We start from the raw sequence: 26,963 nt of genomic DNA on the forward strand, positions 1-26,963 counted from the left end.
ATCGCTGTATGCGGACGACCTGCTGTTGTATGTGGCGGACCCAGAAGGGGGAATGCCGGTGGTGATGGAGCTGTTAGCGGAATTTGGGGGCTTCTCGGGCTATAAGTTAAATTTAGGCAAGAGCGAGGTATTTGTAGTACACCCGGGAGATCAGGAGGAGGGAATTGGGAGGCTCCCGTTTAAGAGGGCAGTGAAGAGTTTCAGATATCTGGGGGTGCAGGTGGCCAGGAGTTGGGGGACTCTCCATAAGCTTAATTTTACCAGGCTGGTGGAGCAGATGGAGGAGGAATTTAAAAGGTGGGACATGGTGCCTCTATCGCTGGCGGGTAGAGTGCAGTCCGTCAAAATGACGGTTCTCCCGAGGTTCTTGTTCCTCTTCCAGTGTTTGCCCATCTTTATCCCTAGGGCCTTTTTCAGAAGGGTGACCAGCAGCATCATGAGCTTTGTTTGGGCGCATGGGACCCCGAGGGTGAAGAGGGTCTTCTTGGAGCGGGGTAGAGATGGGGGGGGCTGGCGTTACCCAATCTCTCGGGGTACTACTGGGCAGCCAATGTGTCGATGGTGCGCAAGTGGGTGATGGAGGGGGAGGGGGCAGCATGGAAACAGATGGAGAGGGCATCCTGTGGAGATACAAGCCTGGGGGCCCTGGTAACGGCGCCGTGGCTGCTCCCTCCTACGAGGTGTACCATGAGTCCAGTGGTGGCAGCTACCCTCAAGATTTGGGGGCAGTGGAGGCGACATAGGGGACAAGTGGGGGGCTCGATGGAGGCTCCGTTAAGGGGGAACCATAGGTTCGTCCCGGGGAACATTGATGGGGGATTTCAGGGTTGGCACAGAGCGGGCATCAGACAGCTGAGGGACCCGTTTATTGATGGGAGGTTTGCGAGCCTGGGGGAGTTGGAGGAGAAATTTGGGCTCCCCCCGGGAAACATATTCAGGTATCTGCAGGTAAAGACATTTGCTAGACGGCAGGTGGAGGGATTCCCTTCGCTTCCCGCGAGGGGGGTGAGTGACAGGGTGCTTTCAGGGGTCTGGGTCGGAGAGGGGAAGATATCTGATATCTACAAGGTTATGCAGGAGGTGGAGGAGGCGTCAGTAGAGGAGCTGAAAACTAAGTGGGAGGGGAAACTGGGGGAACAGATCAAAGACGGGACATGGGCTGATGCCCTGGAGAGGGTTAATTCTTCCTCCTCGTGTGCGCGGCTTAGCCTCATCCAATTCAAGGTGCTGCACCGGGCCCACATGACTGGGACGAGGATGAGTAGGTTCTTTGGGGGTGAAGACAGGTGTGTCAGGTGTTTGGGGAGTCCAGCGAACCATGCCCATATGTTCTGGGCATGCCCGGCACTGGATGAGTTCTGGAAGGGGGTGGCAAGGACGGTGTCGAGGGTGGTAGGATCCAGGGTCAAGACAGGCTGGGGACACGCGATTTTTGGGGTTGGGGTGGAGCTGGGAGTGCAGGAGGCGAAAGAGGCCAGTGTTCTGGCCTTTGCGTCCCTTGTAGCCCGGCGAAGGATTTTGCCACAATGGAAGGATGCGAGGCCCCCAAGCGTGGAGACCTGGATCAATGACATGGCGGGTTTTATTAAGCTAGAGAAGGTCAAATTCGCCCCGAGAGGATCGGTACAAGGGTTCTTTAGGCGGTGGCAACCTTTCCTCGACTTTCTGGCTCAACGATAGGGTACTGGGACAGTAGCAGCAGCAACCCGGGGGGTGAGGAGAGACGATGACTATGTTTGTTTATTTAATTTTACTTTATTTTTAAGTTCTTTTGTTGGGGTTGGGGGGATATGATACATGCGTTGAGGCGGTCTGGGGGGTGTTACAGTTGTTATGGGTTATTTTGTTGCATTTCATTGTTTGTTGTTATATTTTATATTTTCTGTAAAAAATTTCAATAAAAATTATTTTTTTAAAAAAGGCCGACGTAGCGATGCTTCAGGAGACACATTTAAAGCTTGCAGATTACACGAGATTGAGGAAGGGATGGGTAGGCCAGGTGTTCCATTTAGGGCTGGATTCTCAGACCAGGGGGGTAGCAATTCTGATCTGTAAGGGTGTGGCATTCGAGGCTGGGAGAATTGTGGCAGATAAGGGGGGCAGGTATATAATGGTGAGTGGAAAGTGGGAGGGGGTCCAGGTGGTGTTTGTGAACATCTATGCTCCGAAATGGGATGATGTGGAATTTATAAGACGCATGCTAGGCAAAATCCCGGACTTAGAGTCACACCACCTGATCATGGGGGGAGACTTTAACACAGTCATTGACCGGTCGAAGTCCAGGACAGGGAAGCAACCAGCAGTGGCTAAGGAACTGAAGGGTTTTATGGAGCAGATGGGGGGGTGGATTCCTGGAGGTTCGCGCGGCCGAGAGCAAAGGAGTTCTCTTTTTTCTCCCACGTTCGTAAGGTTTATTCCCGCATAGACTTCTTTGTCTTGAGCAGGGCGTTAATCCCAAAGGTGGCGGGGACAGTATACTCAGCAATCACAGTCTCGGACCATGCCCCGCACTGGGTGGACCTGCGGCTTAGTAAGGAGAAAGGGCAGCGCCCACTCTGGAGACTGGATGTGGGGCTGCTGGCGGACAAAGAGGTTTGCGGGTGGATTAGCAGGAACATCCAGGATTACCTGGAAACAAACGATACGAGTGAGGTAGCAACGGCAACGGTCTGGGAGGCTCTGAAGGCAGTTGTCAGAGGAAAATTCATCTCAATTCGATCCCATAGGGAAAAGAGAGAAAGAGCCGAGAGGGAGAGACTGGTGGAGGAGATACTCCGAGTGGACAGGAGATACGCGGAGGCCCCCAGGCGGGGCTACTGACGGAGCGGCGGAGTCTGCAGGCGGAGTTTAAACTGCTGACCACAGGGAAAGCGGTAGAACAGCTGAGGAAGGCAAGGGCGGCAACCTATGAGTACGGGGAGAAAGCGAGTAGAATGCTGGCACACCAACTGCGAAAGAGGAAGGCGGCCAGGGAAATCGGGAGAGTAAAGAATAAGGAGGGTAACACGGTCTTGGATCCAGGGAGGGTGAACGAATTCTTTAAGGAATTCTGTAGTAAACTATACGAGTCGGAGCCCCCGACGGGAGCGGAAGGGATGAGGCAATGTTTGGACCAATTGAGGTTTTCAAAGGTGGAAGAGGACCTGGTGGAGGGGCTGGGGGCCCCGATTGAATTGGAGGAGATTGTCAAGGGTATAGAGGGCATGCAATTGGGTAAAGCCCCGAGGCCGGATGGTTACCAGGTAGAATTCTATAAGAGATTTTCGGAAATATTGAGCCCACTGCTGATGAGGACCTTCAATGAGGCTAGAGAGAAAGGAACCCTCCCCTCAACAATGTCACACGCTTTGATCTCACTCATTCTTAAAACGAGGGAAGGACCCGGAACATTGCGGGTCATACAGACCGATTTGGCTTTTAAACGTGGATGCCAAATTGCTAGCTAAGATTCTGGCCACAAGAATTGAGGATTGCATCCCAGGGGTGATAGAGGAAGACCAGACTGGGTTTGTTAAAGGCAGACAACTCAATACCAATGCCCGAAGACTTTTGAATATTATGATGCCCTCAGAGGGAGGGGAGGCGGAGGTGGTAACAGCGATGGACGCAGAGAAAGCCTTTACATTTCAGACCCTGTGGAGGGGATGGGGGAGGTTCTGCGGATCCGGAGGGATTTTGGTAGTTTTTCAGGGTACAAACTGAACATGGGAAAGAGCGAGTTGTTTGTGATCCAGGCCAAGGGGCAGGAGGAGAGACTGAAAGAGCTGCCGCTCAGGATGGTAGAGAAAAGTTTTCGTTACCTGGGTATACAGATGGCCAGGAAATGGGATGCCCTGCACAAACACAATCTGACCCGGTTGGTGGAGCAAATGGAAGGGGACTTCAAAAGGTGGGATATGCTCCCACTGTCACTGGCAGGGAGGGTTCAGACCGTGAAAATGACTGTCGTCCCCAGATTTTTGTTTATTTTTTAGTGCCTCCCCATCTTCATTCCCAAGGCCTTTTTTAAGCGGGTGAGTAGAATCATTACGGGCTTTGTGTGGGTGAATAAGACCCCGCGAGTAAGGAGATGGCTGTTGGAGCGCAGTCCGGGAGAGGGGGGGGGGGGGGGGTGGTAAGAGGGTGGAGGGAGCGTCAGTCTGGACCCCGATATGCAACAATCACAGGTTTGTCCCGGGTAGCTTGGATGGTGGGTTCCAGAGCTGGCAGAGGCCATGCATCAGAAGGATGGGAGATCTGTTCATAGACGGAAGCTTTCCCAGTTTGAAGGCGCTAGAGGACAAATTTAATCTGCCGCCAGGAAACACCTTTAGATATCTGCAAGTACGACCCTTCCTGAAAAAACAGGTAGTGACCTTTCCGACGCTGCCGCCACGGAGGATACAGGACAGGGTGGTCTCCGGCACCTGGTTGGGGGAGGGGACAATGTCGGATATCTACCAGGAACTGCAGAGGCGGAGGAAACCCCGGTGGAGGACCTCAAGGGCAAGTGGGAGGAGGAGCTAGGTGAGGAGTTGGAAGCGGGTCTGTGGGCAGAGGTTCTGGGCAGAGTTAATTCCTCCTCATCATCATGTGACAGGCTCAGTCTAATTCAATTTAAGGTGGTCCACTGGGCACACATGACGGCAGCGAGAATGAGCAAGTTTTTTGGGGTAGAAGACAATTGTATGAGGTGCAAGAGCAGCCCTGCAAATCATGTCCACGTGTTTTGGGCATGCCTGAGCTCAGAGTGTTCTGGCAAGGGTTCGCGAGGGCAATGTCCAAGGTCCTTAACACACGGATGGTGCCGAGTCCAGAGATAGCGATCTTTGGAGTGTCAGAAGACCCGGGAGTTCAGGGGGCGAAAGAGGCTGACGTCTTGTCCTTTGCCTCCCTAGTAGCCCGGAGACGGATTGTATTAACGTGGAGGGACTCAAAGTCCCCGAGTGCAGAGACTTGGGTTACCGACGTGGCTGGGTTTCTCAGCCTCAAGAAAATAAAGTTTGTCTTAAGAGGGTCTATGCTAGGATTCTCTCGGAGGTGGCAGCTGTTCGTCGACTTTCTCGGGGGAAATTAAAATGTCAACAGCAGCAGCAATCCGTGGGTGGGGGGGGGGTTAAGTGCTTCATTGGGATGGTGTGGGAAGACTGGGTCGCGTGGGGTAATGTCTATTTAATTGTTATTGTAGATTCTCTTTTTGCACTATGTTTTTTTTAATAAATTTAGTGTACCCAATCATTTTTCCAATTAAGGGGCAATTTAGTGTGGCCAATCCACCTAGCTTGCACGTTTTTGGGTTGTGGGGGCGAAACCCACGCAGACACGGGGAGAATGTGCAAACTCCACACAGACAGTGACCCAGAGCCGGGATCGAACCTGGGACCTCAGCGCCGTGAGGCGGTTGTGCTAACCACTAGGCCACCGTGCTGCCCTTTTTTGCACTATGTTAATGTTCACTCTAGTTTGTTTTATTATTATGGTTACTACTGTCTTATTATGAAAAATTCTGCAAAACCTTAATAAAAATACTTTTTTTTTTAAAAACGTGATGCTGTGAGGGGGCGATTTCAGATCCTGGGACATTGGGACCGGTTCTGGGGTAGGTGGGACCAGTACAAACTGGACTGATGTCCTGGGGGACTATTTGCAACAGTGGTTGGGGAGGGTTTAAACCAGCGTTCTTCAAACTTTTTTTCTGGGGACCCATTTTTACCAACCGGCCAACCTTCGGGACCCAACCCAGCCTACCTTCGCGACCCACACCGGCCGACCTACACGACCCACCATTTTCTCTTACCTTGTTTGCTGCTGCCAAAAATGGAGGAAATGGTTTTGGGTCCCTTTGGCCCTCGTACACGCTCCTCCAATGGAACCTGTTGTCTGAAGGTGAAGCCTTCCAGTGTCGGAAAGTATGGAGTCTCCATCTGTCCAAAGTTCTGCATTTTTTCCTGTAAAGTTTTATCAAATAAACCCCCGCCCGCACTTGTAAAAAAAATAAAAAATAAAATGAGTAAAATAATTGGAAAAAATGAATAAACCCCCTTCCTGAACTTGTAAAACAAATAAAATGAAAAAAAGTGAAAAAATGAAAAAAAAAAAAATAAAATGAATAAAATAAATGAATAAAAACCACTACAGAACTTGTGAAACAAATTTTAAAAATAGCGACCGCACTGCGCATGCGTGCCCGATTATCGACGCGCATGCGCATTGGGGCCAATTTTTTTTTAAAAACATGATCACGGCCGCTTGCAGCCGGCGTGATGAAAAGCCGGCTGCTGTGCGGGGATTTGCGCGATCGCGAGCGCCGTGGTCAACCGCTCCGCGACCCTCCAGTCACCCGCCTGCGACCCACCCGCGGGTCGCGCCCCCGACTTTGAAGAACACTAGTTTAAACTAACATGGCATTGTGCTAGGAATCTATGCAAGGAGTCAGAGGAGGAGGAAATAAGGACAAAAACAAAAGACAAAAAGGGGAATAAGAAATGTGATAGGCATATAAACCAAGAGCCAGATTCAAACAGGGCCACAGTGAAAAATATTGGGAGCGGGACTCGTAATGTTAAAAAGACAAACTTAACGGCTTTGTGCCTTAACTCGTGGAGCATTCGCAATAAAATGGATGAACTAATTGTGCCAATAGATGTAAATGAGTTTGATATAGTCAGGATTGCGGAGACATGGCTTCAGGGTGGCCAGGGATGGGAACTGAATGCCCAGGGATATTCAGTATTTAGGAAAGACAGACAAAAAGGAAAAGGCAGTGGAGTTGCATTACTGGTTAAGGAGGAAATTAACACAACAGTGAAGGAGGATATTAGCTCCAACAATGCGGAATCTGTATGGGGTAGAGCTAAAAAACATTAAGGGGCAAAAAACGTTAGTGGACACCAAATACAATTCCCCAAACCGCAGTGATATTATTGGGAATGCCATTAAATAGGAAATTAGAGACACGTGTGATAAAGGAACAACTGTATTTAAGGTTGAGTTTAATCTGCAAAAGATTGGGAAAATCAAATTAGCTACAATATCATTGAGGAGGAATTCCTGAAGTGTATGCGGGATAATTTTCTGGATCAATATGTTGGGGAGCCAACTAGACAACAGGCCATCCTGGACTGGGTATTGTATAATGAGGACGGGATCACTGTCAATCTAGTTGTGCGAGACCCCTTGGGGATGAGCGACAATAATATGATACAATTTTTCATCAAGATAATAATCTTTATTATTGTCACAAGTAGGCTTACATTAACACTGCAATGAAGTTACTGTGAAAATCCGAGTCACCACAGTCCGGCGCCTGTTCGGGTACATGGAGGGAGAATTCCGAATGTCCAATTCACCAAATAAGCACATCTTTCGGGACTTCTGAGGGAAACCAGAGCACCTGGAGGAAGCCCACGCAGACATGGGAAGAGCGTGCAGACTCTGCACAGTGATCCAAACCGGGAATCGAACCTGGGACCCTGGCGCTGTGAAGCAACAGTGATACCCACTGTGCTACCGTGCCGCCCTGATGGAGAGTAAAGTAGTTGATTCTGAGACTAGGGTCCTGAATCTTAAAAGGTAACTACGATGAAATGAGGTGAGTTGGCTATGTTCAATTAAGGAATGTTACTCAAAAGGATGACAGTGGATAGGCAATGGCAAACATTCAAAGACCGCATGGAGGAACTGCAATAATTGTTCATTTCTGTCTGGCACAAAAGTAAATCGGGAAAGATGGCCAATCCATGGCTTACAAGGGAAATTCGATCCATACAAATTGGTCAAGAAAAACAACAGGTCTGAGATTGCGAGCTGTTTATAATTCAGCAAAGAAGAACCAAGGGATTGATAAAGGAGGGGGGGATTGATAAAGGAGGGGAAAATTGAGTACAAAAGTTGCAGGGAACATACAAACTGACTTTAAAAGTTTCTATAGGTACGTGAAGAAAAAAAGATTGGTGACCACAAATGTAGGTCCCTGTCAGAAACAGGGAAATGTATGATCATAGAATTTACAGTGCAGAAGGAGGCCATTCGGCCCATCGAGTCTGCACCAGCTCTTGGAAAGAGCACCCCATCCAAACCCATACTCCACCCTATCCTTGTAACACAGCAACCCCAGCCAACACTAAGGGCAATTTTGGACACTCAGGGCAATTTAGCATGGCCAATCCACCTAACCTGCACATCTTTGGACGTGGGAGGAAACCGGAGCACCTGGAGAAAACCCACGGACACACGGGGAGAACATGCAGACTCCGCACAGACAGTGCCCAAGCCGGGAATCGAACCTGGGACCCTGGCACTGTGAAGCAATTGTGCTAATCACTATGCTACCATGCTGCCCAACAATAATAGGGGACAAAGGAATGGCTGAGCAACTAAATACATACTTTCGTTCTATCTTCACAAATGAGGACACAAATAAGATACCAGAAATGTTGGGGAATGCAGGGTTTAGTGAGAAATAGGAACTGAAGGTGACCAATATCAGTAGAGAAATTATATTGAGGAAATTGATGGGATTGAAGGCTGATAAATCCCCAGGACCAGATAATCTACACCCCCGGGTACTGAAGGAGGTGGCTCCAGAAATAGTGGATGCATTGGGGGTTATCTTCCAGGATTCTATAGACTGCAGAACAGTTCCTGCAGATCAGAGGGTGGCTAATGTAACTCCATTATTTAAAAAGGGAGATAGCGAGAAAGCAAGGAATTATAGATCAGTAAACCTGACGTCAGTAGTGGGGGAATTATCAAAGATTTTATAGCAGAGCACTTAGAAAACAGTGGCAGGATCGGACACAATCTGCTTGGATTTATGAAGGGGAAATCATGCTCGACAAACCTACTGGAATTCTTTGAGGATGTAATCAGTAGAATTGATGAAAGGAGCCAGTGGATGTGGTGCATTTGGACTTTCAGAAGGCTTTTGACAAAGTCCCGCATAAAAGATTAGCGTGTAAAATTAAAGCGCATCAGTTTGGGGGTAGTGTATTGAGATGAATAGAAAACTGGTTGGCAGACAGGGAACAGTGAATAGGAATTAACGGGTTGTTTTCAAATCGAGTCAGAAGGTTTTGGTTGAAGCCCCAATCAAGCACAAGATCTACTGATGGAGTGCTGCATTGCAAGAGGTGGCGTCTTCCAGGTGAAATGGTAAACCAAAGCTGTATCTGCCTGCTCGGACACCATTCAAAGAGCTGGGAAACTCCCCACCAAAAACAGATGAACTGGTCATATAATTTTCACTTTTTCTTGTGGTAACTTTTTGTATGGAACAAATTATGTTTTCTATATAAGTAAATGCACTTTAAAATAATGAATTGATGAAAATAATTTGGACTGGTTTACCAACATGGAAGACAGTACAAACTCACCCTTTCAATAGCCCTTATTTAAATCAATGTTATAAATGAAGTATTGAGTTCAGCCCATCATCTTTATACAGTGGAGAAACAGATCGGAATAAAACAAGTTTTTAAGCTATTTTTCAGTAGTTTTGCAGAATTGTATGCTCCTGAGGGAAAACTTTGCACATAAGTAAGGAAAGCTGTGGGTTTAAAACTATTTAAAGGAGTATTAGTTTGATTTTTGAAAGCAATGTTTTCATAAGTACCTTCCATAGAATCTACAGCCCAGAAACAGGAGATCAGAAAAATGATCTGTGCTGGTGTTTATGCTCCACATGAGCCTTCTCTTCCCACCCTGCCAGACAACCCCCCCCCCCCCCCCCCCTAATGCAAGCCCTACCATTCCCCATTTGTGATGCAAGAGTACAAGGCATTCTTTTCACATTAGCTTCTTCTAACTTTCTCTCCTCTCCTGCAACCGTGGGATACAGTTTCTCGAACATCCAACACACTCTAGACTATTTCCCAAGTGATCATTATTCACGCGCAAGTCCTAGTCTGTTGCCCCAAAGGAGATCAACTAACTCAGGGCAATGGACAATTACATTTACTTAGCAAGTTATACTTGCTGCAGCATTGAGGGAGGGGGAGAAGGCAATCCTAAATTTGATTAAACTGGAATCCTTTTTGCAGCAATGTAACAACCTTCCTAATTTTTGGAGAGTATAGACAGAAAATATGAGGCTTCATTTAGCAGGACAATATATTACAAATGTAAGTTTGCCCAGTATGTGAGAGAAGTAAAATTCTAGCCAATGGCACTACAAGTAAAAAGTGCCTGTCCTCAACATAAACATGATTGGAACATGCTCTATCACTACAAGTGTGAACCTGCAATAACATGACCAGTTCACTGATGCAGCTGCCCATAAATTACATTTAATTTTACCCTGGCACCCAGCGCCCTCTCTGACACAGCCTTCTTGCATTTCTTGAAAATACTTAATCATATATGTAATGCAACCCTCTGGTATATCATCCAATTGTCACTTATTCACATGCAAATCTAGTCAGCAAGAATCACAGGTCTCAGCCAGGTTCAGCTCACAAAAAATTGTAACTGCAAATCTACTGTCAGGACAAAGTAGCTAGACTTGGCAATATAAATGCCAGTGCCTGATTCACAGATGTCAATCTTCCAGCATCCAATTTAAGATGTCAATAAAGAAGCAATTATATGCAACTTTCAACCAGGATAACCGGATTCAGAAAGGGAAATCCGGCTGCTCTTTCTTCTCTTTGAGTCCAAGGGCACTGAGGCCAATTTTAGCGTGCTTGCTTCACGCAACTGAATTTATCCATTGCACCACAGACTAGAAATAGAACCTGCAATTTTTAAAGGGGAATTTCTTTATTTCTAAGCATTAATGGTATGGATAAACTTGTAATATTTACAAGTTAGCTCTTGGATAGATGCCCGCACACAACACACATTAAGAACAATAACACAAATGGGACTTCACTGAATTATATAGGTTACTTTAAGAGAACCTTGTTCTTTCAAAGCTCTAAATTGAAAACCTCTGATTAAACAAAAACAATTGGTTTACAATAAAACGACCTAATAAAAGGGCTTCTATTGCACCAGGAAAGTGAGGATCTGACAGATAAAGAAATTCAATGTCATTTTGGATTTCCAGTCTCAAAATACAGATCTTAGGACATGCAGCTACCCCCACACTCTCAACTACCCCTCCCCACCTTTGTTGCTCCCAGCAGGCTCACAGCCTTTCAAACAAAATGTGAATGACAGCTATGGGCTATTCTAGCCTCATTCCTGATCATCCATGCCAAACAGGATGACTCTTTCCTATGTAAACTTCCCAGGCATCTTTGCACCTAAGGGCTGCCACACATTTCACCCAAGTGGGGGAAGGGAATCGTGACTAGGATAGCAGAAGCAAACATGTTAAGCAATTCCAGCAAACCTATAATGAGCAAAAACATTGTGAGGATGGGGTCCTTTACAACATCTGTTCAAAATTGCATCTTTCATAGTTCATGTATTTACTGTAACATTGGCCGAGCACAATATCATCAAGATCAGTGTTATCAGCAAACACCAACATCAATTGTCCTCCAGCAACAAAAGCCTGCTCACAGGAAATCAATCCCCTCAGGACAGATGGCCTGTTTCAAGTGGCATCTCCCTCGTCTGAAAAAACTTAATCAGCATTTTCTGCTCCCTAGCAACATCCAAAGGAAATATTTGCATGTCTAAAGCTTTAACATAAATATATTATAGGTAGATAACAACAGTACTGGAGATCATTGCAATACATAAGCTGTTGAGTTCGTTTGAAATTGTACCATTTAACAATGCAGAATATTTTGAATTGATGAGACCGAGCTCACAATTACATAGAGGTATGTCAAGTTAAGTAGATTAATGACCACTTTCTTATCCTGCTAATGGAGACTTTGATTCCCCTGTTCACCAAGGATCATGAGGCATGACTGTTTCAAGCTCTCATTACTTAGGTTCCTGTTGTAAAATAAATATCCTCCAGAATGATGATGGTGTTGTGCCTCAGCTTTATCTGATCATCATTTGCTCTCTGATTCCCTTTACTCATTGTTAGATGAGATTTAGAGATATTCAAGTGTGGAACAACATTTAAAAAGTGTCATCAAAGTCAAATATCCACGGTTTTTTTTCCCTCTCAAACTTGGCTCAGTTGTGAAAGAAAAATGGCTCCAACATGTCTGGATCCTGCAGTGATGCAAAATAAAGAGGGAGAGGGGGAGGGGGAGGGGGAGGAAGAATGCTGACAATCACATTTGTGATTCTACCTCAGGGGGAAAAAAAAGAGGTGGAAATAGTATTAGCTCTGCAACTATGATGAGGATGGGAAGACCATCTGATTTGTTTAACCACTTTATTCATCCTCCACCTCCCCATTAAAAAATCAGTAACTCCAGAGAATTTTAAATAGATATATCGAGGAAAAACTGTCACCTTCATATCCTAACTCGCCTTTTCTTAAAATATTATCAACCTACAAACACCTGCTTCAGAAATGGCTGCCACTTCACTCCAGCTGCACATTCTCCCAGTGTCTGTGTGGGTCTCACCTCCATAGCTCAAAAGATGTGCAGAGTAGGTGAATTGCCATGCTAAATTGCCCACTAATTCTAGATTGCCCGTTAAGAGGCTGCTGTTGCTGTGAGTTTGTTTGTTGCTGCATTTTCTGATTGCCTACTGCCTCTTCCCCTTGGGCTTACTACTGCTGGATTGTGGAGCGACGGAAGGATTTTGGTGGTCCTACTACTGGGCTGAGGATGTAGGAGGGCTTGCTCAAGCAGTCTGTGGATGTTTTTTAAAGGCCTTTCTTTTTGTGTTGACTGTGTTGTCTGTTCTGGACCTGTGGGTCACCTGTTCATGCCCCGTGTGCCTGTGGCCAGGTCCTTGGACAGGGTGGTGATGGAAGATCAGACACCGATACTGCAGGCGAGGAGGGGCGGCAGCCTGGCTCAGCTATGCAGCCCAGAGGTTATGCCGGGATATGTTCATGAGCTACTGGTGACTTTTTACGTTCAGTAGCCATCTGCTGCTCCTATTATGGGAGCCGTGCAGGTCGCTGTTGTTCCTTAGTTTCCTTTTGCACGGTGTTTTGTTTTGTTTATGTCTGGGCGGGGGGATTGTATGATTACTACCATGTCACTACGGATTACCTTTTTGCCAGTTTCGGCCAATCCTGCCTCTGTGGCCTGGGTGTCACTAGAAGGCGCTTTCAGTGCTGGTGAGGGGAGGAGGGGGGGTTTCAGTATCTCCCCCTCCTCCGCTGTCCTTCAGATCAGTGAGACCTTCCACTCATTGGCTTACCAGCGGCTTTCCACCGAAGAGGGTGTGTGGGGGGGGGGGGGGGGGGTGTTATCGCCTATACTCGTTATGCACCCACACTCGAGTCTATATGCATACACTGACATTTACACACTTGCTTTTTTGTACAAGCATTGGCCGCCTTTCCAACGATGTAGATATGCTGTTGGGGCCGTTCGGGGGGTGGGTGGGCTGATTTGGCAGCTGGTGGAATTGTATTCTTTTTGTTTTTTGGTGTCCATTTTCTGGGGCTGTGTGTGTTGGGAGGGGGAAGAAAGAAGAGGACTGACTTTTGCCCCTCTTGGGAGGGATAGAATTGTTTTCTTTCTCTCCTCCGCCATGCTCTGTGCTGGAGCAGCCTTTATTGATGGACAGGTGTACCTTTCCGCTGATGTAGGCTGGGGTGGGGGAATGGTCGGAGTGTGTTCTGTGTGCCTAGTGATTGGTGTCCTCATTGTGTTGTCTTTTCATGCCGTCAATAAACTAAAATATTTGCAGATTGTGTTTGCTGCTTGCTCCTTCTGGTGGCTGCAAATGCCTGGAGGCTGTGGTTGCTCTTTCCTGCCTTTTCTATAGCCAGAAAGAAGGACAATTTTTTCTAAGATAGCTGGGTCCTGCAACACCGTGCTCAAGGGGACATTTGAGTCCAGAAGGAAATCTGGCTTGAAGCAAGAAGACTCTGTGGGACCTTTGATTTGATTTGATTTATTATTGTCACATGTTTTAGTATACAGTGAAAAGTATTGTTTCTTGCATGAGCACAGGGCTAAATAGCTGGCTTTTAAAGCAGACCAAGGCAGCCAGCAGCGCAGGTTCAATTCCTGTACCAGCATCCCCGAATGTGGCGAGTAGAGGCTTTTTACAGTAACTTCATTTGAAGTCTACTTGTGACAATAAGCGATTTTCATGCTATGCAGACATGTGCGTTCGAACTGGAACTTTGAACATGTGCTTTCGAACTTCGAACTGGACCAAGCTCTTCAAGATGCCCGGGCAGCAGGATTCTCCGCCATCACCGGGATGTCCCAATCCAGGGCTTAATTGAAGGAATGCATGTCACCTTGCACACACCGGGGCAACCGGGAGTACCCTTCATTAACAGGAAGGGGTTCCACTTGTGTGTATGTTCAACATATTCAACTTATGTGCAACCACTACCCATCTGGAGCATGCACGTGTGAGCCTGAACATGGAAGTGTGCATGACAGCCACAGCTGAACTGCATCGTCACAATCAAGGTCACCTCAATAAGGATAAGGCTACAGGTAAACGGTAATTTCTTAGAGATGGAGGTAAATATGGGGGCCGCTGTCTCTGTCATAATAAAAATATAATCTTTATTGGTGTCACAAGTAGGCTTACATTAACAATGCAATTAATTTACTGTGAAAATCCCCTAGCCGCCACACTCCAACGCCAATTCAGGTACACAGAGGGAGAATTCAGAATGTCCAAATTACCTAACAGCACATCTTTCGGGACTTGTGGGAGGAAACCCACACAGACACGGGGAGAACATGAAGACTCCGCACAGACATGAATCGAACCCAGCACTGTGAAGCAAGGGTTCTACCTTGCCGCCCCAATAGTGAACAGTCAATCACCCCTGAACGGGTATTCTACCCTTAAACCTATGGGATACCAGAACCAGATTAACCACGTATACAAGGGAACCTTTGCGAATTGTGAAAACCACCACGACCCTGGTAACCTATAGACAACAATCGGCTCAACTTCCACTCATAGCCATGTGAGGATCAGGACTAAGTCTCATGAGCAGGGATTGGCTCCAATGGATCCGGCTGAACTGGCTGGAAATTATTTGGAAGGCTTTGAGATTTTGGAAAATATCCAGAAGTCTTCCAAGAGGGCCTCGGTAAAATAAAAGGAGCCAGGGCCTGAATCAACGTCAAACCCAATGCTATGCCGAAGCTGCTCGGGTAAAAGTGAAATCTGTGCTTGAGCGATTGGATAGCCTTGGGATAATAGAAGCGATGCAGGTCACAGCATGGGGCGCATCCATTGTTCCCATCTTCAAACCTGACAGGTTAGTCGAGGGGACTAAAAATTCAGTCAATAGAGTCTCAAAACTGAGCCCCATGCCACTCAGAAGGTTTGTATGACAAATTAGCAGGTGGCCTGACCTTCACAAAACAAGACATAAGAAACACCTTCCTCCTGCTCAAACTGGATGAACCATCCCTTAAATACGTCACCATTAACAAACATAAGGGCCTGTACAAGTACACCTGCCTGTCCTTTGCGTTCTCGTTGGCATGTGCCATATTGCAGCGTGTTATGCAGAATATTCTCCAAAGACTGCCCAACGTGTCTGGTGTAATACTTAATACTTTTTAATAAATTTAGAGTACCCAATTCTTTTTTGTCCAATTAAGGGACAATTTAGCGTGGCTAATCCACCTAGCCTGAATCTCTTCGAGTTGTGGGGTTGAGACCCACGCAAACAGGGGAGAATGTACAAACTCCACACGGGCAGTTCATAGAATTTTTCTTTTTTACAGTGCAGGATACTATTTGGCCCATCAAGTGTGCACCTGCTCTTGGAAAGAGCACCCTGCTTAAACCCAGGCTTCCACCCTATCCCCGGAACCAGTAACCCAACCTAACCTTTTGTACACTAATGGGTAATGGCGAGTCCCTGTTGCAATGTCCTCTTTGGGAAGTGTCTCTGCTTAAGACCGGGTGGTAGCAGTGCAGGATGTGTGAAGGATGATCAAGGAGGAGAAGAAGAGTTAGCCCAGGGCGCGGGGGGGGTATTTGCCAGCTGGGAGTATCATGTGGGTAAATGTGAGGGTGACCATTTTGAAGATAGAATAGAACAGAATATTATTGAAACAGAGCGAGACTGCAGAATGCTGCAGTACAGAGGAATCTGGAAGTCCTTATACATGAATCACAAAATGTTAGCATGCAAGTACAGCATTTAATTACAATGGCAAATGTATGTTGGATGTTAGCCTTCATTGCAAGGGGAATGGAATATTAAATGAATTGAAGATCTTGCCACAACAGTTCAGGGTATTGGTAAGACCACAACTAGCATACTGTGCAAAGTTTTGGTCTCCTTACTTGAGGAGGAATATACTTGAACTGGAAGCAGTTCAGAGAATGTTCACTGGGCTGATTCCTGGGATGAAGGAATTCTCTTATTAGGAAAGGTTGAACAGATTGGACCTATATTCATTGTTGTTTAGTTGAATGAGAAGTGATCTTATTGAAACATAAGATTCTGAGGGGGCTTGAAAGGGCAGATGCTGAAGAGGGTATTTCCTCTCATGGGGGAATTCAGAACAAGAGGGCACAGTTCAAAAATAAGGAGTCTCCCATTTAAGATGGAGATGAGGAAAAATTTATTCTCGCAAATGGTCATTAGTCGTTGGAATTCTCTTCCACACAGAGCAGTGGATGGTGGGTCATTGAATATATTCAAGGCTGAATTAGACATGTGTTTGATTGACCAGGGCTGTCAAGGGTTATTCCAATCATCAATATCATACTGAATGACAAAGCAGGCTTGCTGAGCCAAATGGCCTAATGCTGCTCCTATTTCTTATAATCTTATGATTATCAAATCATGGGATGCTATTGGTGCATAAAGTAAAATCAAATAATTCAAAAAATGTGGAATATCCAATTGAATGGATAGAAAGAAAGTTGTGGTGGGATGATTCAGAAAGCAAAAGCGTCTAAACTGATCCAAAGTGGGATCCTTACAATTGGTCATAGCCAAAGTGATTCAGAATCAATTTGATGAACTCTGTGTCGATACCGAAGACAATAAATTTGATGGTTTTAAAATGCTTTGATTGTGGTTAGCTTTGTAAAATTAATTAAATAAATAAACGGCGTCACATTAAGTTAAGATGCATTACCGGTGTTATCATTTCAAAATGGTGAGTGCTCACACCCACATCAGCAATTCTCATGGTTATACTCTACGTACAAGTTAGCCCCCAGTTTCGGAAAATGTTTTGGAGGCTTCAAATGTTGCCTCATACTTGGCGATATATGGTGCACATTTAAGTTTTAGGGTGACCAAAAGCTGTATGTGCTCGCCCATCAGCCCAATTCACTGGGTAATTCCATCTCTATGCACCAACATTGCACCCCGCCCCACCAGAGTGAGATGAAAACAGACCCATGGCTAAATTGAGTCTTCTGGCAAAAGCTCCTCTTCAACTCATCACAGGCAATCAAACAAACCCCAGAAGGCACCAGAGTCATTTTTTTTGTGTAGAAACAATGCATTCTTGCCTCCACATGTCAAAATGACTGTGCTTTCCTGTAATCAATCTAATGCCTTCTTGGAGGGCTGGAAGGAATCAGCCTCCACGACCTGCCCTTCGCTCCTATTACACAGGTCAATCACCCTCAGAAAAGGAAAGTTTTCATAGATCCAACCTCAGACTTCCTTCCTCAACTTGTACTTTGACACCTAATCCTAAGTGAATCCATTGCATCAAAAACTTTGTTTTTATATGATGATTATATCCATATTAATCTTGTTTCTGCATAATTATATCCATAATAATCATAAACACCTATATCAAGTTTCTTAAAGTCTCTGACTCTCTAATAAGCAAAGTTCCATGGCATTTATTTGAATAAGTCTTAGGTCTGTGAAAGCTGATTAAACCTACTTAAATAGTTTCTACAAGCATACTCAATTGCGGTTTTGATCAAACCTAACTACTGCATAAGAATTAAAATGTGTAATCCCGAAAATTATCCCAAACTATCCCCAAAGTGTTAACTCTCTTATTTTCTCTTTACAAAGTAACGTGGTCAGTCAACCCCATCATCGACTAAGTGGCTGCTCAGTGTCAGTTAAGAAATTTCATTAACAAAGGTTAACTCCACAAAATGACAGGTCTTCTATACACTGCCAAGAACTTTTTTTTACTCCGATATTAGACAAAGTAAAATGTTACCATTTCTTTGATGTAATAGAAAAATGGATACCTGGAAACAATTACAAAGCAACAATATAATCAAGTAGGACAGAAAACGTAATAAATCACTCAAGTGCAGGTTGATTTAGATTGTAGCTTTGAATTTTCCTTTTGGAATATTTTCTTTCAGCTTTATGTGTGAATTTTATTTTATTCCTGAATCAGTAATTGCCAGAGAACTACATTTCCTGAATCTATTATGTTCACAAAGGAATAAACACCTCGTATAAAATTATCAAGAGATTGTCCACATATACCAGGAAATATATTTTTCAATAGAAAAGTAACGTTTAAGCAATCTCAGTAGAGAAACAGAGGCTAAGTGTTGACGCTGTCGTAAGCGCCATCGCGTTTTACGACAGCATCAACAGGCCCCTAGGATCAGCAATCCTGTGACCTACAGGGGGCCAGCACGGCACTGGAGTGACTCACGCAGCTCCAGCTGCCGATACCGGCGTCAAACGGGCGCCGCGGGTCTGCGCATGCGCGCTCCAACCGGCACGAATTTGCACATGCGCGCTGCAACCAGCACAAACTCGTGCATGCGCGCTAGTTTTGTTCTCCGCACCGGCCCCGACACAACATGACGTAGAGCTACGGGGCCCGGCGCGAAGTACAAGAGGCCCCCATCAGGAGAAGCCGGCCTGCCGATCGGTAGGCCCCGTTCGCGAGCCAGGCCATGGTGAAGGCCATGATGGAGGCCCCCACCCCACCCCCACCACCACCAGCTGCCCCCCACTGGATGGACGGCGAGGTCCCACTGGGTAGGACCACATATGTACACTTGAGAATGTTTTGGAATAACTACTCAGGATAAAACTTCCAAAAGATGCTGGGCTGGATTCTCCGATTTTGAGGCTATGTCCTGATGCTGGCGTGGGTACTAAAATTTGCATTATATACCAAAAAAGGGAGTCTATGAAACCGTGAGGGAAAATGCATGAGTTTGCAAGAGGGCAGAGAAATGTGACATTGTGTGTATTCAGTAGTGACTTTGTGAATAAGTAACCTTCTTAATTGAATGGAAGATCAGAGATATTTAGAGATGCAGATACATGGATACGGGAGTGCAGGTAGAAACAATTGCAAAAGATTATATATAGGGCCATTGTGCACAAAAGCAGCATGGAGATGTTGAATTTATACAAACAGTCATTAAGCTACAATTGGACTCTGTACTGTATGAAGTCTGGGCACCCCATTGTAGAAGGATGTTGGAGCTATGGAAAGAGCACAGCAAAAATTCGCTAGAATTATAACAGGAACAAAGGTTAAAGTTATAGAGAAAAGTTAAAAAATTTATTTTTTACTAAAACAGAAGAGGTTAAGGGAGTAACTACTACTGGCGGTTTTCCAAATTTAGTACAGATTTTGGGAGATAAACTGTGAAAGATTACTTCCAAGAGTTGGAAAACTGGAAACAAGATGTTGAAAATATCAACAGAAGCGCAAAGGAAGAAGTTAAAGTTCTTTACACACAGATGGCTTTTAGATCACGGAATGCTTCAATACAAGTGATGACTGAAGTACAGAATATATAATTTAAAAGTTTTTGTAAAAGGACAATGTAAAAAATATGGAGAAGAGGCAAGGAAATGGAATGAGAGGAGTTATTTCAGTTGAAGAACTGTTAACAGCAATAATGGAATTAGCCACACTTACCTTCTGGTATTGTAATTCGACTGTAATTTCTATAAATCAATACTTTTATGATTCCCATTCAAAAATTAAATCCCTGAAAACATGGCTTACACCAAATAAAATAAAATTCATGGGTAGATGGTGGAAATGGACCATAAAAAGTAAAGTAAAATTTGAGGTGTTGCTGACATTCAGCAGGGGTAAAAATTATTCAAAACTGGTATGCACAAGGTAGACAAAAAGTCTCAATCACGTCAGGAATCATCGTCTTACGGTTTTACTTTATATTTTTCATGGCATGTGGGCATCATAGGCAAAATCAGAATTTGCTGCCTATTCAGAGGGTATTTAAGAGTCAGCTACATTCACTGGCAGAAACATTTGATATGCTGGCAGACTTCACAGATATACATTAAAAACAGGTAAATATCTGACAATGACATGGGCATATAATCTGGGTTGAAATTCAGAGTGTTCTGCATTGTTAATCATGCCGTGTTTCAGATGAGATCTTAATGGACACCTAGCTTGTCTGTTCAGATGTAGATAAAAATATTCACCACTCAAGGAGGTACAGGACAGTTCCCCAGGTCAATATTTTTCCTAAACTCACATCACCAAGGAAGATTAACTCGTGTTTTAAAAATTGCTGTATGTGGGTCATACAGCACTACATTGAACAAGAAGTTAACTTTGCAAAAATATTCTCTAACTGTGCTACAAAGGCTGAAATTAAGACAAAAGCTCAGTTTAATGTTGCAACTGGAACATAGCATCAAAATGTTTCTTTAATGTACATATCAATGCAAAACAATTTGGATTTTTTTCACTTAGTATTCTTTCTTTATGGTAATTAATGTGGCTTCTACATGAAACACCGAGGTGTCCTTAGAAAGAAAGTGTAATCTTGCTGCATCACAGCTGTTTCTCACCAATATTATCTCACTACTCCAAAGCCTAGCTACAAAGTGCCGTAGGGAAAAGCAACAAATGGAATAGGATTATTGTCCAATGAGGGAATCCTTTACAAGGCAGTCAACCGAGAGAGGAGTTACACAATCTCCTTCACAAATATCCAATGACAGATGTCTAAAAGATTCTCAAATTACCACTAATTCTTCAATCTTCCACAAGTTCTGTAACACTCATACCACCCAAAAACTATGCTCAAGACTGTGAGCTCATTGATGGATTCTGCAGGGATTATGAGATTCAAACCAGGACATATTTCTGGCTCTCTGAAGTGAAACCTTTAGTCAGACCTAGAATTTTGAGATTTCTGCTGAAAAATAAAATTGCATTTAAGGATTATTTGACTTGACAGTTACCACTCGCAGATGAATGAGAAAATTCTGTTACTAAATATTCATTTGGGCAGCACGGTGGCGCAGTGGGTTAGCACTGCGGCCTCATGGCGCCGAGGTCCTCGGTTTGATCCCAGCTCTAGGTCACTGTCCGTGTGGAGTTTGCATATTCTCCCTGTATTTGCGTGGGTTTCGCCCCCACAACCCAAAAATATGCAAGCTAGGTGGATTGAACACGCTAAATTGCCCCTTAATTGGAAAAATTAATTGGGTACTCTAAATTTATTTTTTTTAATATTAATTTAAGCATTTATGCCTAATCTCAAATGGTAGTAAAATATATCGCTCTAAAATAAATTCAGAAAGGCATTTCTTAATCTTAAAACTATTGTCAATAAATCCAGGAACCAAAACCTGTATCTTAAAGATGCAATATTTTTAAGTTTTATGTCGCATCACATGGACAAGAAAACATTGTCCATCACACTGAATAGAGAGACAACCAACTGTCCTTTAAAATTATGTCTTTTTAACCAAATAAAATTATGATGCATCATTGGAAAGCTTACAGAATGAAACCATCTGCCAGAAATTGTAGTACCCTGTATTGTTCAACGGTTCAAAAATGTGGAATCACATTTTTAAATTGATGATGTGGAGTAAGGATGCTATGGCCATGGCCTAGACAGTTTTGTTGAGTGGTTCCGAGCTAAGATTAAAGGCTACATTATAATGCAATCCCTACAAAATCAGAGTTTGCATCAGCGCCATGCTAACTGAAAACAAACTCTCAGCATTTAGATTTACAGCTGGCCCCAACTAAGTTAATATATTAAGTTACCAAGATGATCCAAAGGCTGAGTTTTTTTTTAAAGAAGACATCCACATTAAAGGTCTTTAAATCTGTCGGCAGCAAATGTCTCACTTTGTTGAAGCCTGTGGATCTCTTTTGCTACATACGAACAAGCAGCAGGAGTAGGCCATTCAGCCCCTCGAGCCTGCTCCGCAATTTAATAAGATCATTTTAAAGAAGTTAAGGTAGAGCTGGGCGGCACGATGGCACAGTGGCTAGCACTGCTGCTTACAGCGCTGAGGACCTGGTTTGATCCCAGCCCCAGGTTACTGTCAGTGTGGAGTTTCCACATTCTCCCTGTGTCTGCGTGGGTTTTGACCCCACAACCCAAAGATGTGCAGGTTAGGTGGATTGGCCATGCTAAACTGCCCCTTAATTGGAAAGAAAATAATTGAGTACTCTAAATTTATTTTTAAGAAAGGTATAGGCAGCAGAGTTTTGGATGAACTTAAGTTTAAGGAGCCAACTCAACTAAACACCTTGATCAAGTTTTTAGTCCTAATATCGCCTTCTTTGGCTCATTCTCCATTTTTTTGCCTGATCAAACATTCATGAAGCATCTTATGGTGTTTTACATTAAAGGTGCTATATAAGTCGTTGAGAAATTAACACATTATAATAAACAGACAATTAGTTAAATGGGAAATAGCTGAAAGTGTGCAGCTTTAGGAATGTGCTTCTTTAAATATTCAATATGGGCTTAAGTTTCCAAGATCATAGTGTAGCAATCCTTCATCTAAGAGGCTAATTTGAGACTTATTATTTTCGGCAGGACATTGCAGTGTTTTCAAACAGATCAGTGCAAAACATGGCAGAAATCTGAAATAAGGGTGGAAAATTATGGAAATACTTAGCAAGCCAGGCAGCAACTGTGGAGAGAGAAACAGAATTAACCTTTCAGGTCACTGACCTTTTATCAGAAATTAGTGCCCGATGGCAGGACTCATATAGCATTGACAACTGGGAATAGCATGTTGGAACATAAACTTCACCTTTGTAATAAGCATACCAGTGATTAGAAAAAGTTCCATTTTGTGCAATGCTAACCAGCAAGTACCCTGAAAAATGAATGGATGATTTGCACTGTAATAGAGCAAAATTTCAGAAACTAACTTTCACTTTAGGGCGGGACGGTGGCATAGTGGTTAGCACTGCTGCCTCAGGGTGCCGAGGACCCTGTTTCGATCCCGGCCGACTGTCCATGTGGAGTTTGCATATTCTCCCCGTGTCTGTGTGGGTCTCACCCCCACAACTCAAAGATGTGCAGGGTAAATGGATTGGCCAGGCTAAATTGCCCCTTAATTGGAAATTAAATGAATTGGGTACTCTAAATTTATACTTTTTAAAATTTAACTTTGGCTGAGAGGTGACTTAATAGAGACATATAAGATAGTCAGAGGGTTAGGTAGGGTGGACAGTGAGAGTCATTTTCCTCGGATGGTGATGACCAACACGAGGGGACATAGCTTTAAATTGAGGAGTAGTAGATATAGGACAGATGTCAGAGGCAGTTTCTTTACTCAGAGAGTAGTAGGGATGTGGAACGCACTGCCTGCAACAGTAGTAGACTTGCCAACTTTAAGGGCATTTAAGTGGTCACTGGATAGACATATGGATGAAAATGGAATAGTGTAGGTCAGATAGGCTTCAGATGGTTTCACAGTTCGGCGCAACATCGAGGGCCGAAGGGCCCGTACTGCGCTGTAATGTTCTATTGCAATGATTGGTATATAAATTACTGAATATATGGACGGAGCCTCGACAGAACCGATTAACTAAAGGGAGGAATTCTACTTAAAGCTGGTTTTTAATAGGCATTTCTCAACAGAACTCGACAATAGAATTGGAAATACATTTATTTGGTCAAATGTGTGAAAATAGAAGGAAACATTTAATTAACAGTCGGATGGCTCACATCTGTCAGACCAACTTGTCAAACAATTTGCAGCTACAATTAAGTCACAAAAATATGTTTTCTAAATATTCACATCATCCACTGGAAAACATTGTCTTTTTTTTTTAAATACTCAAGATCTCACAATTTTGCTTCATTTTCTTTCACCATTTAGAAAGACGGGCACATCATACACGTTTTAAGATTCACAAGAGTAAATTCTGTAAGAATATCAACAATCAAAAGTGTATTAAACATCTCCCCCATTTGGGTAGAGGGAGGGCTATTTGTGTTCATTACTCTGCTGCTCAAATACATTGCTAACCCGAAACAGAGTGGGAATACAGTAAATATGTACTTGAACTATACAAAATCAACAGGAGAGTTCCAAACGGGGAGGAGCTAAAAGCTGGTGTCTACATGGGAGATTGTGTACATAAAACGTCGGGTCGCCTGTTCAAACATAGTGCCTAGTGATACAGTGAAGAGTTGTTCCTTTTACCCCAGGGTTCAAGACCGACGTGTCATGTCGGCCCGAAACCTTTCCAGCAAGTCTTGGCCACTTTTTGTTCATTAGTCTCGAGTTGCAATTAACAACTCGGGATGTATGGGAACAAAGTGGAGACACAGCTCCCGCCATCGAGTCTCTGAACTCCGGGAGAGTGATACGAGGGCAGTCCATTTGGCTCTGTCATCAACCTTCCTCTCTTTGGCTCTCTCTCCCTCTTACCCTCGTTTAGCTCCTCCTTCCTTTGTCACCCGTTCCTCTTGTGTCGCTTTCTCCCCTGCTCCCCAACTCTTCCATCTACCTACCTTGACAAGGTGCTACTTGGAATATCGCCGTCTTTTGGCCAATGGCACTAACTTACATCACACTATTGTTAATTATTTCACTCTGCTAAAAAAAGACAACAAATCACAGCCCAGCATGAAGTCCAAAGAGCCTAAAAGGTTATTTTTTTTATTTACAATCACGACCATTTTTATGGCAATATAACGCGGCGGAGTTTCCAGTGGGAGCAACAATGTAGCTCAGACAAGACAGAAATATGGTTCATTTCAATGTATTCCCAACCATCCTCAATCTTATTTTACTTGGCACATAATAAAGAGACACATCCATGTACCTTTATTTCCCAGCACATTATTCTCGACATAGAACGATCACTACATTCAAACGGTAGTTACGACCGATATTAACACATACTCGTTGAAAAGGTCTGTTTTAAATGTTATATGTTCAACTCAGCGCTTGTGTTATCACAATACTTCTGTTTAGTTCTAAAATAATGTTGTGATAAAATTACGCTGCAAACAATAGCTATCCCAAACACGCAAATAAAACCCTCAGCAAACAATTTTTCAGTCAACACAAATTTCACTGGTCCTTTTAATTTCGGAACGCTTGATATTCAAATGTTGTATAACTGTCTTGTATAATTTGTGTAGAGTAGTGAATGCATATTTTCCATTTAAATTTGCTCAAACTTGACTAGCAACACAAAGGAAAACTGGAAATATACCCATTAAAAAGAACTTCCAGTTTCTGAACATTCATGTTTACACAAACGTGATTCAAAACCTTTAAAACACGTTAAATGGAAATCCAGACGGACGCCAGAGCAATCAAAAATATGTGCATATTTACAATGTTCTAGCTTGAATTCTAATAACCAAAGAGGATAAATAAAGGTGGCCGTTCTCCAATAAAGTCAGCCAATGTCACGTCCTGATATAAATCAGCATTTTATCCTGGCTACAAAAGAAATACATACCCCTCCACATTTAAAGCTCATTTTACTGTAACCTGGATTGTGCCCAAGGTCTAAGCACAAAGAAATTGCAGGAAAGAAAAATGACATCGCCCTGTACAAATGTAGCGGGCGATCAAAAAGGCACATCGCCAAGCCTGCCTCTTGTAACCCCAGGCATGTGGCGGTCAACGGCAATAAAACGAAGAGTGCTGCAACCGGATTTTAGCAACTTACATTTTCCTTTTTTCAGGCGAGTGCACGCAAACTCTCTCCCTCCTCACGTCGGCTGCCCGATGGTGACTCGATTTGTACGCTGGATTCGCTGACCTTACCGCATTGCTTTTGGGTGCTGTGACTACTCCGTGTCGTGTGCTAAGTGTGACTGGGGTTTGCACAAACCGCTCGCCCTCGCCAGCTCAGACAGCTCTCGGACACACGGTCAGAGCCAACACCAACGAGCGGAGCATTGTGACACAGCCAGGACTCTGCGCTGCACCATCCATCATGAACAGCAGGAGGGGGGGGGGTGGGATACAGGGAGCCACTCTGACCACCCCTCTTTCCTGCTGCACCAGCACACCAACTTTCGATATCAGACATCGAATTATTATCATTACTCTTCTGTTTTATTCACAGAAGGGGAAAAGAGCATGGGAGCCAATTATTGCAGAAGAGATATTGCAGTTTCCTCCTCGGCGAGAGTGGTTTGGCCTGATGGGGTTACGTCAAAACTGCAGCGAGAGCAGCCGGAGTTTGGAAGTGGAGCTTTGGGTTTGGAGTTTGCAGAGACTGCACGCTAGTGGCAACTTCAAATCCAACTTTCTCTGCTGAGAATGCGCGCACACTGTTGTTTTTATACTGATGGACAGCATTTGCCCCCCCCCCCCCCAAAAAAACCATTTTGCAGCCTCAATAAAATACTATGAAGGTCGTTTTTTAATGAATCCTTCTCTTTCCTCAGCTGCCAAGGAGAAACATTTTTTTGCAGGTCTCCACGTCACTCTCCAACTAATAGACACTTTTAAAAAGTAAGACAAAAAATTCGATCAGATCCGTGGATCGCGTTGCGTGACACCCCGCGCCCAGCTGAGTTGAGACAGGCAACGCCAAACTGTGCTTTCTGCTCATTTCAATGATTGAGGCGTGTGGTGGGTGCACAGCAGAACCTTTGGCTTAACTGGCTGACTGCACACTCAATGGAGGGCCGAGGGCTGAAGAGTGTACGTGGCTACAACAGTATGGCAAGCCTGCTCTTCTTAAAGGCTGCCCCTCTTGAAGAATGGCAGTCAGGCTACAGCAACTGTTGGAACTGGCAGAAACAGTTTGACGGAAGGA

At 44.3% G+C, this 26,963-nt stretch overlaps 1 protein-coding gene across 3 annotated transcripts in view; it reads right to left on the reverse strand.

Moving 5' to 3' along the window:
- greb1l (GREB1 like retinoic acid receptor coactivator) overlaps nucleotides 1-26,097 on the reverse strand; it is a 373,269-nt gene extending 347,172 nt beyond the window's left edge. For all 3 annotated transcript variants that reach the window (XM_038809210.1, XM_038809211.1, XM_038809212.1), the window contains exon 1: nucleotides 25,863-26,097. The gene's annotated coding sequence lies outside the window, so the exon portion shown is untranslated. The remainder of the gene's footprint in view (nucleotides 1-25,862) is intronic.
- Nucleotides 26,098-26,963: the final 866 nt, after the last annotated feature.

Source organism: Scyliorhinus canicula, chromosome 10, assembly GCF_902713615.1.
Source record: "Scyliorhinus canicula chromosome 10, sScyCan1.1, whole genome shotgun sequence".
Classification (NCBI taxonomy): Eukaryota; Metazoa; Chordata; class Chondrichthyes; order Carcharhiniformes; family Scyliorhinidae; genus Scyliorhinus; species Scyliorhinus canicula.